Below are 15389 nucleotides of genomic sequence, written 5' to 3'. Positions count from 1 at the left end.
GGCCTGTGGCTGATTGGCAGCCAGCTGCGGTGCCGGGGGCGGGGCCTGTCGCTTGGCAGGTCGGCGGTTTCGACTTTTCTTTCGACGTTTTTCGACATTTTGTAAGTCGATAAAGGTTTGCTACTTTTTAACGTACATTTTTATTTTATTTGTATATACACGCATGTTATATATACACTGTCACAATTGAGAGTTTCACACTCTTTATAATCAAGGCTAATACACTGGCAGTTTGCGAATGAGTGGGGTTATAAGTGGCTGTGCTTTATTTAATACAGGTTGTTTCCCTGCTTGATAACTAGAAGTAGGTTTCCAGTCTTTTGGGGAAAGTTGGTATCTAAAATGAAACTGTTGCGATACAACTGCACACCGTTGTCAACAGCAAACTATATTAACAATGAAGTAAACCGCTATCGATAGGTATACGATGTAGATACCACTATGCAGTAAGATACGGAGGCCCCTTAGGGTCATGGTAGGGAATTTTCAATAACTCATAAGATAAAGGTTGCTCAAAACAAATTACGCCTTAACCGTATTAAGGTAGACAACAAGCTGCAACCTAATTAGCCCCAAAACGAACTACCTCCACCCCAGCCCCATTCTTCGACCCAGGCCACACTACCTCCACGCCCAGCACCACTTACTCCACCTAGGCTTCGCTACACCCATACCCTGCCCTACTACCGGTGTGGGGGGGGGGTTGTAGGGAAGCTGCGTGGTAGTGCAGGGCTGGGGGTGTTAGTACTGTCTGTAGCCTGGGGGGTACTTCAGGTCTGGGGATGTACAGTCTCTGGCCTGGGGGGTAGTTCAGGTCTGGGGATGTACAGTCTCTGGCCTGGGGGGTACTTCAGGTCTGGGGATGTACAGTCTCTGGCCTGGGGGGTAGTTCAGGTCTGGGGGGATGTACAGTCTCTGGCCTGGGGGGGGAATACTGGGCTGGGGTTGATGTAGTGACTGTGGCCTTGGTTTTAGTTTGGCACTGGGGCACTTAACAGTTTCAGAGTGAAGTTAGTTAATATGTTATGCTAATATTGTGTGTGTTTGGACAACGTTTTGTAGATGAGTTTTGGATCAAGACAGAGGCAACGCAGAAGACTGGCGTGGGAACACAACACCTATTGAGAGGTAAGAGGGAACACAAACATATTGAGAAGTAACACAAAAGTATTGAGACGGAACACAAACATACTGAGAGGGAAGGTATCAGACCATGACAAAGAAATTCCAATCATGACTTATTATTGATGATGTAGTTTACCACTAAGGATGAATGACCAATATATAAAACAGATAGCGATAATCAGAGGTCTATGGATATAGTTTACTACCACTATGGATGCAGTGAGAAAACTGTGGAGAAATGTCAATAGGTTAGCTCCGCCATGTCCTACAACGTGTACAGTAACCGTGGTGACCAAGACATAGAGACCCGACTATGACTTGTTAACTGATGTATTTGCTGGCCACCCCTTTAAAAAATCAACCTAGGTTTGACCAGTTCTCACAAACAATTGGCTCCAGAATGTGTCGAATGACCTTAACTTAACAACCCTCAAACAACTGGAGACCCACTTCTAATGAGAACATCCACTTGACTGTGATTACTTACTTCTGTGGACATGACCTCCAATGATGTACATAAACCATACACCATACCATCCTTGTTCTCTGATTCCTAAACTTACCGGTACTCTTTACACATGCTTCATGAAGCTCGAATGACTTGTAGGACCGAAGCTTTGATTGTTTTCAGTCTCACTTCTCACTAAAGTTCCAAGTGTGTGTGCACCGAGCAGCGTCTGTCCACCGGCCGGACATTCACTAACACCCGTATTCTGTGACCACAGGGTGCTCTGGGGTGCTCTGGGGTGCTCTGGGGTGCTCTCCATGTACCGCCGGATGCCGGAACCTTTTCTGAGACTGACGGCTAGAATGTCCTGAGTCTCTGTGAACATCTGCAAGATGTGTGTGAGTGTGTGTGTGAGTGCTAGTGTGTTTGTGTGCGTCTCTATCTGCCAGGAGCGATTTGTTACACAACGGGACCTGCTGTGTGTGTTCTCTGCGGTTGGAACAGAGACGTGTGGCAGTAAACGCATCGGGACAGCAAAGGGCCTAATTATTGCCCCTATCATTTGCATAATTACAATGTTTTTCTGAGTCACGGGCAGTATAGACATTGTAAATTGTAGTGGACCTGTTGTCTTTCTTTAGCGAGAATCAGGTTTAAATGGAGAGACCCTTCTCTACTGTAGCCAGCAGCCAGCCAAGCGCAGGCAAGAGGTTCCAATCAGGCAGCCTCACAGCCTGGTTCATTCAATGGGATTTAAAAAGCCAACTGTGTGGTGAAATGAGAGTTTTGCCCCCCAAATCATATGGAATTACAGTGCTGGTTGTGTGTGTAAAGGGGACCAGTGGCAGGAACAAAAGCCCACAGGAAGCAGCTATTTCTGTGTGTTTTATTAACCCAACCAAGCAATTTAATTCTTTTGTTCGGGGGAGTTCTACTTCATTGATTAACAAAAGCTTGGATATAATTTTTTCAGCCTCTTTTGAAAAGCCTGAAATGTCAAGCCTTTTAAAGGAGATTATTCTGCCTGTGCACGATGAATAGAGCCCAGAGTAACCTTTTGTCTACAATTAAATATTCCAGCATAAATATAAAAGAAAATCAGAGATGGGGAAGATTGAGTCAGGAGAGATTGGAGAGGTAGATCCTCAGATAGTGGCAACAGCCCGGTTCTAATTAGATATGCCAGGCGGGCTCGGAGCAGTCACTCTCTGTAACACACTGAGAGAGGAGGCAGCCGGAGAGAGAGAGAGAGAGGGAGAAGGGATCTATCTGCACATCTGTCTGTCCGGCGCGTCCTCTGGGCATCCTCAAAGGTATTTCACCAGACTTTTTTGTTTCGTTTTGTTGTCCGTTTCTATTTGTCTTCCTGGCGTCTTTTTTGTGTGTGATTATTTACTTTAGAAGAGGCACCTGAACGGCAGTGCCTTATGGGAATCAGCGTGAATACAGAGTGGAGAGTGGAGGGAAAAGTTGGGATGTTTGTGATTGTGGGACGTGATTAGCAGTGACAATGAATCCCTTCAGGGGCTTTGAGGTTTATTATTCAAACTCAGGATGCAGACGAATGGGATGCCTTGAGGATCAGGAAATGGGGGAATATTGATTGTTGGATGTTTGTTGTTTAGTAGTAGAAGCTATAGGCTGGCATTGACAGTGACTGCTTCAGCTCAATGCTGTAATATTCGTATGTGTTAAAACATTACAAACTTTGAAGTTGTAGTACTTGTAGTTCTGGAGTAACGCTGCAAATGACACGTGTTCCCACAGATTGTTAAAGGTGAATTGTTGAACAGTTTGAACTTCAACAAATTGGCCACAGCTGGTAATCGTTGTCATTAAGGTTCCGTTGGAGATCGCTGTGACCTCTTGACCGACTCTGTGGATATTTGAAGCAGTCACTTGTGCGAGAGATATATCCTCCAATAGGAGCAGGGCTGATGGATTAGGGACATCACAATTCAGATATGGCTCATGCCACCTGCTAGATTTTTGTCCATGCGCTGTTTTCTCTCCGACAGCGAAGATGACACTTCTGCATATTATTATTCATAACTAGAGTCGTATTAAGTGTTTATATTACAGACATGGCTTATACTTACGATAGCTGGTTTGTCATTTTTATCTTTGTCAAGCATAATTTGCAATACTACACTAAGCGTTCAATTTAACATCTGCTTGTGTAATTCTTCAAGACAGATGTTTGGGATATATCTGAAAGTGACACTATTGTGTTCTTCAAACTTGTTATGTCAAGTTTTACAAACCTCACCATAAAGTACCATGTTGTGGGTTGCTTTGCTCATAATCTTTATGGAAATAACAACGGGCAATATTGAATTTCCAAATAGTTTTTCCCCGAAGGACTTAGTGTCGTGACCTTGCATGTTAATTAACACGCCTTGAGTCTATGTATTATTTTATTCTGATTCTTCAAAAAGTACAGACACAAAAACTATTCGCAATTATGGCAACTGCCATTGCCTCAATTTGCTTTGAAAGTACCTTATGTATGTTTCAACAATCTTGTTGATTTTGCTATTAGCTTTTCTGTAAAAGTATTAAGGTATGATTGAGAGGAGCAGTGCAGCATATGTATTTACAACATGCTCTGTTTCATAAGTTGAAAAATGAGTCATTTATTCAGAAGAAAATCGTTTTAATGAGTGCCATTAGATTAGTTTCCATGAAGTCTACAGTCGCAATATCACAGAAACCTCTGCAACTACTTTAAATGGAGGTTCATGTTGAGATAATAAAGTAAATGTATGATTCCCCTGAAGGAATGATTGCACGAGCAGCAGTGCATGATGACTGTCTTCATAAAGGTTTAAAATATGGTTCAAAGGTTTTGAAGATAGTTCCAGTCCATAGTTCAACGCAGATAGGATAGCTAGGGTGGAGCAACTCAGCCAACTCCAATGACTAAGAGCATCCAACAAGTGGATCTTGGAGACCTTTATTCAGAAGTCTCAGTATTAGAATAGTCCATATAATCCATGTAAAGCCATTGTGTTATCACTACAGCTGATCAATCCCAGACATGTTACTATTTAAAGACGGTGATTTGCAGTTCGGGCTAGTGCTTCGAGGCTCAGTTGTTGCTCTGCCTTGGGCCCATGCCCACGGCTGGTTTCCACACCTTGATGGAGGACCAGAATGGTTCCTGACTGTCTCCTTGTCATCTTGTCTACTAGGCCTCCACAGACACAACTGGATCCATTGTCACAGATGTCTTAGGTCGGAGGAGATGGTCATTCTGAATTCAGTTATTTTTCTTGTTTAACATTTTTCTCATTTATCTCACTACGCAGTTAAATTAGTGTGCACTTTAATCAGTTTCTTAGCCTTGGCAGGGTACGTCAATTGGAAGACACAAATATATATATTTTAGGAGAGAAGTGCTTTCATTTACTTAGAAATAACATGTGTACTGTTTAATTAACTGATTGGTTTGGCAATAACACTTGCAGCAATTTATAAGAATAAGGTATGTGAACTTTGACGAACCTCACCATAAAGTATCTTTTAGCATCTATGTGATGCGATGGTCCACTGCTACAATGCATCCCTCATGTATTGATATTTAAAAGCCTTCTGATGTTAAGCAAGCTTATATTGACACTTGAAAAGCAAAAATGCAGTGGATGTACTGTAAATTGTTCAGAATCATAGAACATCTCCTGTATTCCTCACAGTTATCTTGTCTATAGCCTCCATCCTTTTGTTAACAAGCTATCACAAACATTGCTGAAGAGGCTGAAGAAAAGGGTCTTTAACCACTTGCTCTATAGCCACGCAGAGGGAGCAGTAACCTTAACCATTGTGGTTGTGGATTATGGAACACTATTATATATTATATGCTATGCTTCAGGGCCGTGCAGATATTGTTTCAGTCAGGTATCGCTAGTGGGATGTTCACAAGTCTCAAAAGGAACTGAGGGAAGGGATTTAGAAGGTTCCTAATGTTTAAGGACACTATTCTGATGTTTGCTTGGATGTTGGTTCAATCTAAAAGAGGCCACGTGTCTTTTTGTATGCAGCATATACAGAAAGTTATAAACCCCCACATTGTGTATTATTAGTTTTTATCGTTAGTATTTATGTCAGATTTCTATTTACTCCATTGCCATTGTTTTATGTGCAACTGGCAACTGATTCTAAATCACTTAAGATGTTGCCATTTATAAATTATTCCACATATTCCATAGAGCTCTCAACTCATTAACTTCTCTCCACTAACATGTTCCCTTAATGCACCCTAGGCTCATTGTGTTTCCTTAATGCACTTATGAAGCAGTAAGAATGACCAGAAGGGATATAGTTAATTGAAATAAATCATGATGCCAAACTGATTTAAATCTTTCCTTCGCTTTCATGGCTGTACTTTTTATTTTGACTGAACTATAGTTAGGCTTGGGATATACAGGAAACACACACACACACACACACACACACACACACACACACACACACACACACACACACACACACACACACACACACACACATGCATAGAACATGCACGTATAATGTGAGATCATTTATGTCAGAGAGTCACTTCAAACTGTAACAGTTATTTTTGAAGACAGCTGCAGTTCTATGTTCTTCAGACAGAAAGTTGGATAGTCAGACAGACAGAAACGTAGCGGCCATCAGAAAAGTGTAATGCTTCAGAGTGGGATTGACAGAATGACTACCCACCTCTTGACAGAGCACTCGTATAAATCTGGCATAATGCTGATTTCTTAGTTTTCCCTAAGAAGCTTGCTAGCTTGGCTGAAGGGGAAACAAGAATTATTCAATCAAGCAGCTCTCCCTCCATATCCAGATTTCACTGCAGCCCCATAAAGCTGGCTGCATAATCCTTTTATCAACCCTACCGATGGAACACTCTTACTAGGAAGCAATCCAGGGAGAAAATATTATTAAGGTCATTTCCATCTCTAGTTTATTTCCTCCTTTAAGGAAAAAAATGCCCTGCTTTTCCGTTTTTATCTGGAGACAATAATTACTTCTGCTTTGCGGGGAGGGAAACCTGACGACCGATACAAATGTCTTCTGACCACATGCAGAGATCTCAGTCCTCATCTGTAATAACCAAGTCAAATAAGTCTGCTTATCAAGCAGGTGGGGCGGGGAGCGGAGGTGTGTCTGCCAGGTGACGGCCGGCCGTCGGAGCTCCACCTCCACGCTGCTTAGGGAGGCACCCGGCCCCTGCTGCTGCTGTCAGCGCTTCACAGCTCCATATCTCCACAGCATGTGCTCATAGGTTTATGGGTGTGCGCGCGGGTGTATGCGTGTCAATTTGTGTGTGCATACGCGTGTGTTTTGGAGGAAGCGTCAAAGTGGCGTTGTATGTGTGTGTATTAAAGCACCGTCATCACAAATTGTTCTATATCTGTATTATCTCTTTTGGATGCTTGCCCCCCAGAATAGGTGATGAGGGGATTACTTATCACGCTGTAAGTCCAACTACCTGCCTCAATTTGACTCACTTTGCTCTTCTCCACACTGTTATGAAGTGTTCTCCTTATGAATATCAGTAGCTGCATGGATTACTTTGGCTCTCAAGCCTGCTATTCTTCTTCACGGTCCTTCAAAAGAAGCACGTCTATGTCATAGCCACATTCTCTACAGTTTTATCTTTTCTTTTGATGGTGTTCTTGTAGACATTGCCAAACACATTTAAAAAGTTGTATTGACCTTAAATGTATCAAGGACCTGCCTGATGCATTTCTCCACCAAGTTGCCACATAAATACCTCCTGGGAAAGTAAATCAGCTAAAAGGACGCTTGTTAGAAGATAATCCCTTCTGTTGTCCTTGCTGTTTCAAATTGTATGCAGTAGTGGTGGCCTTCATCAACGTGGACTGGGTGCTGAACCTTCGTATGCCAAAGCATACTTGATGTCATTTCCCGGGAGGTCTCAATGTAGGCATCGGGCATGCTGTGAATGATGTAGCCAGAGGTTTTTCCACATTATGCCCGGAATGCTGTCGACAGGCCTATCCAAGCAGAATGCGAGCCACACGACCACGAGGTGTGCTCTTTCTTATAATGAAACACAATGTGAGCCAGATCCCATCTTGAACTGTGAAGAACTGACAGTTAAAGCATCCTGGCGGGATGATAAAAGACTCATTGAAATGCAAAGCGCCACAAGGCCAATGGCGACCCTGACCTACCAGGGACTTGCATGTGTGGTGAGCTATTAGTTCTCTCAACCTTACCGGTCCGCACATTCAGGACTTGAGTCTAGTTGCATCTATGAGTCTGCTGGGCCCATGTGGTTTGTGTCCGGGTCATAACCAGTTTACGGCTTTGGTTCTGCTCTGCTTTATTGACATCGGTTGTTTGGTTAGAAGTGAACTACATGCATGTCTGAGTATGTTGTCTGTGAGCATGGTATGGCTTAGATGCCATTTGTGTCAATGTGTTGGTGTGTGTGTCTGTGTGTGGATATGTGCATGCATTTGTGTGTTGGAGACCTATAATTATCCTCCTAAGTGAAAGAGCTGCAGAGCATGCCTCCTTTTTATAGCGACAGAGTCACCTTATGTTGCATATCATGGCTCACACTTTGCCTTTCAAAATGCTTTTGTGTGTTGGTGTGTTTGTGTGGATGATCTATCTGGGGTTTGCATGCAGAACACTCCTCCAGCACCTCCTGTCCTGTCGTACCAACTCTGACACTCTTGTGTTGGAGCTTGACCTCTTGAAGGCCTTGAAGTGCGTTTGTTAATGTCGTCCACTCTACGACATACACACAAGCAAGCGTACGTTCAGACACAATCAGACACACGTCTCCTGCAGTTTGGTTACATCACGTAAATAAAATGGAATAAGATCCAGCGCTGCATCGAGTGTGATGTAGACGAGGCGGTGATAGAAAGTCGTCGGGACGCGGGGGGAAAGTGAAATAAAAAGAGAGAGTGAGAGAGGGCTGGCCTGGGTCTACTCGGCCTGGCAGGCGTGGAGGAGAGTGAGAGAGGGCTGGCCTGGGTCTACTCGGCCTGGCAGGCGTGGAGGAGAGTGCACCAAACCAATAATTTTGTCAAGTTCTTTCTTTGCTCTCTTTGTTAGTGGTGCGGCAGCAGCGGACGTGGATTGCCACATGTATAAAGGGCGCCCAGATAAAGGCATTCACCCGCTGAATGAACACGCCATCTGGGCTCCTTTCTTATTTCCTCTTTTCTTTTCTTCCCCTCCTGTTTTTTTTTTTTCAAGCCTTGTAATCAAATTTGAGCAAAATCAAATGGAGGGAGGAGGCGGGATGAGGCTGAGGGTGGGGGGGGTTGTGTTGTGGTTGTGTCTATGTGTGTGTATGTATGTATGTGTGTGTGTGTGTGTGTGGAGAGGGGAGTGGTGGCGGCGGGGGGGGGTTCAATGAAAGTACCTTTTGTTGGTCTGAAACGAGCAAGTAATTTACAAAATGCCCTGCCTTTGTGCGTGGGGCTAAGGGAAGAATGAAATCAGTAGCCTTTAGAAGCTAGGCCTTGCGCTGCGACGGGCAAGATAATGAAAGCCGTCTTGTGTTTGTGGGCTAGAGAGCATCTCAAAGGCAGACCAGGGCCCGGCTCAGGGTTAGCTCACAGCGTCTCCTCTGTGTGCGCGCGTGTGTGTCCGGGTGTGGGTCTGTGTGCGTGGTTGTGTGTTGACTTCGTGGAGGAGCGGCACACAAAACGCAGGACAGCTTTGCCCGGCTTGTGTTGGCAGAGAGAAGGACCGTGAAGAGGGAGAGAGGAGCATCGCTGGCCGCAGGACAGAGCGAAGGAAGGAAGGAAGGAGTTCACCAGGCGTGTTTGGTGTGTTCTAGATTGATCTTCAGCCTCACCGGTCTACCTATTTGTCAGGCTGCAGACCCTCCCTTTCCAGTCGGTGTGTTTCTGGGTTGTGTGTGTTTGTGTGCGTGAGAGGAAAGGTTCCAGAGGGGGGATCATGGTTCCTCAACAGAACCCAGGAAGAGCAGGAGGACAGAGGACCTGGAGGAAGAGAGGAGGACACAGAAATGGAATATTCTACCTGGGATATCGACGCATCCATGGATGACAGAGAAAGTTCTCCACTGGTCGTGGGGGAGCCGTGGTGTTGCTGTGCTCCCCACAGCTCCCATCGCTCTGCCTCTGTCGCTGTCCTTACCTCTCCTCCTCCTCCTCCTCCTCCTCCTGTTCCTGAAGAGCGGGGGCTCCAGGCTCACCTGCAGGACGGGCTGGCGCGTCCCGCTGTGGAGCCGCCCCGTCAGGCGCTCTGAGGCGGACTCAGACGGAGGTCAGCCCACCTGGACCCACGCGCTCGGGGATTGATTGCTACCCGATTGCTTTGTTGTTGTTCCGGGTTTGTTTAATCCCGTCGTTCAATCACGCCCGGGCCGTTTAGCGTGTGTTCAAACGAGCGGAGGAGAGATAACTTGGATGAATTGTATCGTTTGTATGAGTTTGATAATTGGCTCATTTGACTAACTTAACTGATGGTGGGTTGATTATGGTTTTGTACTGTGCGCAAATAATTTCTAAGAAAAAAACGAAATCGGTGTCTGTCATTGTATGCACACTTTAAGTGTCTTATTGCTGTGTGTGCGTTCTGCAGACGGCAAGCGGGCGTTCCTGGATGTTGTGTTCATGGAGTCCGACGTGTGGCTGTACTGGGAGAGCTGCCCCAGGCTACAGGTGAGAGATTTACACTGACCAGCCTCTCTCCCACCCCCTGACTGATGCCTACTGACACTCTCACTCACTTCTTAAGCCCTGTCTGTCTCTCACTCACTTTCACTTTACTGCCTCTCTCTCTCTCTCTCTCTCTCTCTCTCTCTCTCTCTCTCTCTCTCTCTCTCTCTCTCTCTCTCTCTCTCTCTCTCTCTCTCTCTCTCTCTCTCTCTCTCTCTCTCTCTCTCTCTCTTATATATTTATATATATATATATATGTTAGCATGTTGGTTTACACTATGTGAGAGTAAACGCTCACCAATGCTCTGGCATACATTTTCTCCGGAATTGTGCTTTGCAAAAGGTAGCTTGTTCCATCTGGTAACATGTTCTCAGGGCTGGGTCTTAAGTGATTACTACTTCCATACTATGCGTATGTTAATGTGTGAGTGTACGAGCCCTTACCCTGGGGACAGGTGTGTGTTTAAGAGTCATTGTAGTCATTTGAACTGAATGTGTGGTCCTACATTGTTTATTTCAATCATTGCATTTACCGAAATCAAAGACGTGCTTTGGAGAACTACTCTCATCTGAGCAGGTCTCAATGTGCTCCAGATTGTTTGATACAACGTTTCTTGTTACGACACATAGAAAGCAAAATGGATCTGGATCTAAATTAAGGCGGAACTTTATTTGTAGCCGTCCTTAGCCAGCAAAAGAAAAGAGACAAACACAAGTCGCATTTGAATGAGCTGGTGCCTCCCTCGACGCGGGCAAATGTCAGAATTTGCACAGGAACAAATAAGTTGGTTAAAATTGAATTGGAGCAGAATGTCTAATGAGCTATCTCGGTGTCGCCACACAGTGACAGACTGGTCCCCCTATGTCTGGCCGAGAACACTCACTTAGTCACACAGCATGCTCCACTGCTTTGATTGTTACACACACACACACACACACACACACACACACACACACACACACACACACACACACACACACACACACACACACACACACACACACACACACACACACACACACACAGTCCTCCAGGTGTCTCTTGTCCGTGTGCGTATGTCGGTGTGTTTATGGGGATAAGAGAGGAACAGACATATGCATTGTAATGCTCTGTACTGCAGGCGGCCTGATAATCATTCTCTCTATTTTCCTCTTTGCCAAAGTTACCATTTCTATAAAATGAGCCACTCAGAAACAACGCACACAGTCAGTAAACATATCCCCCACTTTTATGTAAAACGTGAGGCATGCCTCCATAACATGTGACGTGCTGGAGGTGGTGGTGGTGGTGGTGGTGGGAGGGGGGGGGGGGGGGTGGGGGGGAGCAAAACATTTGACCAAAATCAATATTTCAATTGAGTTCCAGTCGGCCCCTCTGACGCCTTCTGTCCCCTCCCTTTATGTTCCCGCGTCCACGTCGTTATGTGTGATTAAATAGCATGTCAGCGCCATATCTCTGGGGTTATTAATCTCCGTTAGGGTAGCAGTGTAGTGTGACCCGCACTGCTCCCTCAGGGGCCTCCGGGCCTCGCCTAATGGGCTGTTAAAGTGGGGGGGCGGGCCCTGCCTGCTCTCCATTGGATGGGCGGGTCTGCCCACCAATTACAGCTTATTTAAGGGCTGGATTCACATCGAACGGCTGCGTGTGTGTGTGTGTGTGTGTGTGTGTGTGTGTGTGTGCGTGTGTGAACGGTGTTTGTGTGTGTGTGTGTGTGTGTGTGTGAACGGTGTTTGTGTGTGTGCGTGTGTGTGTGTGAGTGTGTGTGCGTGTGTGAGTGTCCTGGCCTGTCAGTCAGTGCCCTGACGAGCCCTCCTTCCGACTGACTAGCTGTGCAGGTTGTTATTAGTGAGGGGAGCCAGTCACTCAGCCAGTCATTAAGCCAGTCATTTGCGCTGCCTGCCAGCTGACCTCCTGATTTAGATTGCTCCTGTACTTAACCTCTGAACCCCCAGTCCCCCCCAGATGCTCCATCCAGGGGAAGAAGGCTCTTTCGTGTTCGTGTGTGTCTGTGTGTGACACATGTACATGTACTATTAAAGCAATAGGGTTTGTTTTGGTGTATTGCAATGTACATTAATTCACTCCATCTGAATGCCAAGTCATAAGAAGATTTCATGCTATAGGTTTATTTTATGTACTATTTTATGTATGTATCTGATTTGGTTTTACTTTAACTGAATTCCTTTATAATTCCCTCAAAGGCCATTCTGACCCGTTGATACAGATTTGCAGTTTTTATCCTATTAATACATTTGTATAATGTGCACCTGTCTAAGTAGGGGAAAGGTGTGTGTGTGTGTGTGTGTGTGTGTGTGTGTGGGTCGCCCTTGCGTCTGCTGCATAGGTATGCATAATGTATGTCTCCACGTCCTCCGCCTGCTTTAGAACAGGTGAATGTTGGTGCCTTCATTTAAATATCCATTAATACCTTCTGAACTGCGCCCGTGGGATTTGAGGCTGCCGGGATTAGCCCCCGCAGCTACTTTGTCTTAGCCTCGGCAGTGAGGGCTGCTCCCGGGGACCCCCTCCAGCACTGGGCGCACTCTGATAGCGTCCCCCCGCCCCCCCCGAGAAAGCTGCTGCGCTAAGACAGACCTCACCTTGCCCCCGCTAGGCCGCGTTAGCATCACAGCTAATCCAACAGCTAGGGAAGTCAATCAGCCGGTCGGGCCGCTAAGCTAACCCAACCCTCCCGTGCTCCGCCTTGTCTTCCCGCGATAAGCTAATGCGGGTATGAGAGGGTTAAGGTTAGCTTTCACCCAGGCCGCGTATTAGAGGCTGAGGTGAACAGTTAATGGATGACCGGTGGCTCTCTGCCGGGAGACGGGCCGAGCTATCGCCGGTGTATTGTCTTAAGGCGGAGAGTCAACGGGGTGAGCTGCGATGCTCGGGTGGGGGCTGTGTTAATGTACGGGTCTGAGGCAGGACTTAAACCCGTACCGCCCGCTATCTGGAGGGGACACCTTCGCTGGGCCCTCAGGCGGGAGCTGGTGCTAATGTCCTCCATTGTCTTGTTCTGATAAGCTAATGAGGGTTAGCGTGAGGGGATCGCAGCATTAGGAGTGTATTAGTAGATGGACAGCAGAGAGAGGCAGGTCCAGATGCTAAACCTCCTTCTCCTACCCAGTGAGGTCGGCGGGGGGGGGGGGGGGGGCGGGGTGCAACACGTTGAGGGTGTTTGGTTGTTGTAATAGCCCGATAGCTTTCTGATTCACAGACAATACAACTGGGTGGCTGTTTTGAACCTATAAATACTTTGCTGTTATATTTTTCTATAAATGTTGTTGCTACTTTGATGTCATTGTTATTTTATTATGACTATAATTTAGATTTTTTTTTAGGACCTTTGCCTTGACCTACACTTGAGTGTAGGTCTTGTCTGCAGATTTTTTATTTCTTGAGGACACCAAATTAAATCCAACTTCTCTCGCTCAGTTTACCCCCTGTCCTCTCTCTCTCTCTCTCTCTCTCTCTCTCTCTCTCTCTCTCTCTCTCTCTCTCTCTCTCTCTCTCTCTCTCTCTCTCTCTCTCTCTCTCTCTCTCTCTCTCTCTCTCTCTCTCTCTCTCTCCTTTCCCTAGCACATGATTGCCCCCCGTTATATAAACCACATGTTGTTGAATATGTAGCACTCAAATAACAGGAAATTGGTCCTTCACTCACAACAGGCACGGGCGCACGCACACACGTCTATGTGTGTTTTGAATAGTTAATGGACCTAAGAGGAGAGTAGTGTCGGCGCGAAGAGGAGGGTGGGAAGGAGGATGAAGAGCAGAGCGGATCGGTGGACAGCAGAGACGGCAGTTGGGCAGAGAAGAGTGGAGATAATTGCAAAACATAAAGTGAGGGTGAAGAGGACATTGAAGAAAGGGAGAGTTTGAGAATTGTGTGTGTCTTATGTGTGGTGTGTGTGTGTGTGTGTGTGTGTGTGTGTGTGTGTGTGTGTGGGTTCAGCGCAGCCCAGCAAATAGCTGGCCAGATAAGTAACCCTTGGCACTCCAAGTCTGTGGATCTATAACTAATGGCAGTGATGATGAGCCAGAGCCCTGAGGCCGGGTAATAGGCTGCCATCCATCACGCTGCCGACTGACAGCAGCACAATACACACCCAGGGAGGGAGGGGCTAATCACCTGGGGAACGCACGCAGCACACACATATACACGTACACACACATATACACATACACACACATACACATACAAAAAACACACGCAAGCATACACAAACAGACACACATGCGCGCGTGCGCGCACACACACACACACGCGCACGCACACACACACACACACACACACACACACACACACACACACACACACACACACACACAGACACACAGACACTCTCACAAACACACACACACACACTGACTCTCTCTCTTACATACACACACACACACACACACAGTCACTCTCTCGCACATACACACGCACACACATGCACGTACCTCTCCACAGACAGACAGACAGACACACCTACACAAATGATCAAATACAAAAAAGTGTCAACACAGAACCATGAGGAACTGGAGACAGCGTCATTCTAACACTCCTCCATCATCCATCCATCCTATCAGCCATCTTTCCATTTCTCCACCACTGCATTAATCCATTCATCTCGTTGATTTCTGCTACTGTTTAGGCTGATGATATTCATAAAGCACTGATGCACTGTCAACCCTCCAGAGCATTATCAGATTGCGTTCACAGGCCACAGACAACAGTGTGCCTGAGAGTCTTTCATCATGAGAGAACATGTATTCAATAGGCAGCGACATGGTGTGTGTTTGTTTGTAATGTCAGAGCGAGTTAGTAGTAGTATGTAGTATGGCTCAATCACAAATAAAACCAAATGCAAGGACCCAAGTATGTGCATTAGGAGCGACAAACACAACGACGCACACAAACACAAACACCAACACAACACAGACCCTCTCAAAGGAGCCCTGCTCTTCTGCTTTCAGAGCTATTACTGTCAAACAGCCCTTAGAGTGTCAGGAGAAGTGGTGTTGATGTGATAGAGAGAGAGAGAGAGAGAGAGAGAGAGAGAGAGAGAGAGAGAGAGAGAGAGAGAGAGAGAGAGAGAGAGAGGAGAGAGAGAGAGAGAGAGAGAGGATGAGAGAGGAGAGAGAGAGAGAGAGAGAGAGAGAGAGA

At 46.1% G+C, this 15389-nt stretch overlaps 1 long non-coding RNA gene across 2 annotated transcripts in view; it reads left to right on the top strand.

Annotated features, from left to right (window-relative positions):
- The first annotated feature begins 19 nt into the window (after nucleotides 1-19).
- LOC130393079 (uncharacterized) overlaps nucleotides 20-15389 on the top strand; it is a 21213-nt gene continuing 5843 nt past the window's right edge. The window contains exons 1-3 of one of the 2 annotated variants that reach the window (XR_008897081.1): nucleotides 20-101; nucleotides 1063-1128; nucleotides 10160-10239. This is a non-coding gene — a long non-coding RNA (uncharacterized LOC130393079). Of the gene's footprint in view, nucleotides 116-1062; nucleotides 1129-10159; nucleotides 10240-15389 lie in introns of both variants that reach the window. The other variant, XR_008897080.1, reaches the window with a different exon arrangement.

Source organism: Gadus chalcogrammus, chromosome 12 (genome assembly GCF_026213295.1).
Source record: "Gadus chalcogrammus isolate NIFS_2021 chromosome 12, NIFS_Gcha_1.0, whole genome shotgun sequence".
Lineage (NCBI taxonomy): Eukaryota > Metazoa > Chordata > Actinopteri > Gadiformes > Gadidae > Gadus > Gadus chalcogrammus.
The sequence above is the reverse complement of the archived record's forward strand: the minus strand, read 5'-3'. Positions and strand labels throughout refer to the sequence as shown.